This window comes from Propithecus coquereli, unplaced genomic scaffold (genome assembly GCF_000956105.1).
Source record: "Propithecus coquereli isolate 6110/MARCELLA unplaced genomic scaffold, Pcoq_1.0 Scaffold288, whole genome shotgun sequence".
Taxonomy (NCBI): Eukaryota; Metazoa; Chordata; class Mammalia; order Primates; family Indriidae; genus Propithecus; species Propithecus coquereli.
Window position 1 is genome coordinate 1,344,853 of NW_012148485.1, and position 3,028 is coordinate 1,347,880.

The following is a 3,028-nucleotide window of genomic DNA, read 5'->3' on the forward strand; positions in this document are numbered from 1 at the left end:
ACACGAGCATGTCTGATTAGGTTCAGTATCAAGAGCTTGATACAAGCCTCACAGGTATAATAAAACAGGCTACATAAAATATTAGCACTTATTGTCCTCAAACTATACATCAACAGGGGGAGAGAAAAGCCCTAAAATTCAACTCTCTGCAAGTTTGGAAAACATGAGAAGTGAAGAAGAAAGGCTTTGCATATATTAAATCACTTTGCTCCCAAAGGAATAATAAAAATCTTTAAAGTACGTACAATTTTTGGATGCATGTGTTTTAGGTTCAGGAAAACACCACAAAATGAAACACTGCTATATTTTTTAACATATATTGTCAATGGGATATTTTTCTAAAAAAGTAAGAAGTCATCTCTTAGCATTCATATCCGTTCTACTTACCATACTGAAGGGCTTTTAGTGGAAACCAAAACAGAATAACTGAGTGGAAGAGGCCATTTAAACAATGAACCCAGAAAACCTGAGGGAAAACAAAAATCCATGAGAACCATTGGCGATAAACTAGCTCTGTGAACTCTGACCCTTCTTTTTATCTACGAGCTGGATTCACAAAACGTGTTTCTGTTGGGCCACCACCGCGAATTAATAGAACTGACAGACACTTTCTGCCTCTTAGACTTTCATGGGTCATTTATTTATTTTTATGTTTCTCAAAATGTTTTTTCAGCTTCACTTGAATTTTTTCTACTTTTTAAAAATGAAATAGCAAAAGTTTAAATTTCTGCCTCAGAAAGAAAATAAAATTTAAAATAAGTGCAGATTCTGAAATTTCTTACATAAGACTATTTTCCTAATTCCAGAAGGTCTGACTTTTAAAAAGTTTATAATTTGGGGGAATTCCTTTCTCTTCCCCACGTACAAGTGTAAACTTTTCAATGCTAAAGATATAATGTTTTCTCTTACAGAGATATAAAGATACTCGCTACCCTATAGAGTATGAAGATACGTACTTGTTAGAGCAAGTCTAACGTTTAAATCGTATAATCATTAAAATAAAACATTGTGATTACGACTGCATTTATTAAAGGCTTTCCCAAATTTTTAACACTTGTTAATACCAAGTTTCAAATAATTATAACATCATTTAATAGCTACTACTTTTTATGTCTACTGTATTCTAAGAACAAGAGAGCAAGTATCTCTGGTACGTTCTTTGTAACACGGATGCGAAAGATTAAGTCATAGAAGAACGTTCGGAATTCTTCTGGCCTTCCGAACAGTTGCGGTTTGTCTTTGAAAAGTGCTTCTTGCAAACAAAACTTACGCTAAATAAAATCGGCGTGTATTAATAGTTTTAAGCTGTTCCGACAACAGAAATTAAGTTGCTTGCCTCCCAAAATTTTCCACTGTGATCTCAATTTCTTTTGTTAGCTCACCCAGCCACGCTGGACTGTATGATCCAATTTACGCTCCAACACATTACACATCTGAACTTGTGTTACTCATTAACCTTTGTCTCTCCTCCTCACTATGTCACCACCACAAGTTTTTATTTGACAGAGAGCACAGGTGGGTGCAAGAAAAATTAGTTCTACTTTTCCATTTTCCTGACTGATACTTATTGTCACACGCTAATCCTTTAACCCCTGTCACGACCTCGGAACCTCCGACCCTTTTTACCATGACAAAAGCAAGCATCCCCATTCAGCGCAACCGCTATGTATACAACTACGCATTCTGTAGCCATTTGTCCCTGAATTCTCAAACGCTGATGTGAGTTTCATCAAAGACTTTTCACTGAAATCCTTAGAAAAATCCATAAACCCTATAAAGAGTGGTTGACACCTTCTGTTTATAAACTAAAAATATTCAAACGGCTATGGAAATCATGTATCCTATTTGGGTTGATCTGATGACTTTTCTGAATGCCTGGGCTCTGCTGATAATGAAATACATTTTTGGCAACAAAAGATACAAGAAATGAGGCTCCCACATTACAACTACCTACTACCTGGTGTGCTCCTTCTCTGGCCACAGCTGTGCCCAAACTGCCACTCACAGAGGACAGGAAAAGATGTGGCTTTTTAGGAATGACTTCGGGTGACCCTGTGAGGATCAATTTATGTTTTTAAGCAAGAGTGACATGGCCAAGTTTGTGGCTGGAAGTTAACTTCCAAGACAGTACCACGGAGCCTACGCTATAGCAGACGGGAACCCATGGTTGAGGCTGATACAACCGTCCAGGCTGGTGAGAATTACTATTATTGCATCAGCTGGCCTGGAACTGCCCGAGCTCTCCGATCGCTTCTTCAGGGAAGAAAGAGCTCATAGTCCACTGTATCTGTCCCGATGGTGACTTTCCATCATTTGAAAACACCCACCACAGGTAATGAAAAACATTGCAGCAATGTGGTAGAGTTTAATACAAACTGGGCATCATACATCAATTTTAAAAATCCAAAAATAAAACATTTAAAAATAGAAGCAGAGACACTGCATATTATAAGCGGTAATAGTTTCAAACGAGATCATTAAAAATACTTTTCAGAAGCAATAGTTAAAGAATCCTGTTTGTTTTTTTAATTAGCCAGATTCAATTATTGAAAACAACACCATGGAGTTGCATGTGTGCAAAGGTGTGTTCGTGAAGACGGAGTCTCGGAAGACGAATGACCTCTTGGCTATAAACTCAGCACTGTCATTTATGGCGTAAGAGGCACTAGAACACCTGTTTCCATTCACTGGGTTTACCGAGAATGTCCTCGGAAAGCTTTAGGAATTCATAAATATTAAAAATATCCTACATTAACTGTCCTATATTTAAGACACTGAATTAAGATTATATCTGATTATCAGTAACATAAAGTATATTAAATTGAAAAACTTCTGTGAAGGTGTATCGTATTTGTTGCTTTTATAATGCTATAAAATATACAAATGCTAGAGTTTCAAAATGGCATCTACCTTGATTGTTATATTAAATTTTTCCCCCTTTCTCACACTAAATATAAACTTGCATTATTAACAAATACCAGAGAAACTTTAGAATATACACTTGCAGGAAAATAAACCATGCAGAAGA

The 3,028-nt window shown here is 36.4% G+C and overlaps 1 protein-coding gene across 1 annotated transcript in view; it reads right to left on the bottom strand.

The window, feature by feature from the left end:
- The window catches only part of ATP8A1 (ATPase, aminophospholipid transporter (APLT), class I, type 8A, member 1), a 272,471-nt gene that overhangs the window by 53,802 nt on the left and 215,641 nt on the right, over nt 1-3,028 (bottom strand). The gene's annotated exons all lie outside the window — the stretch shown is intronic.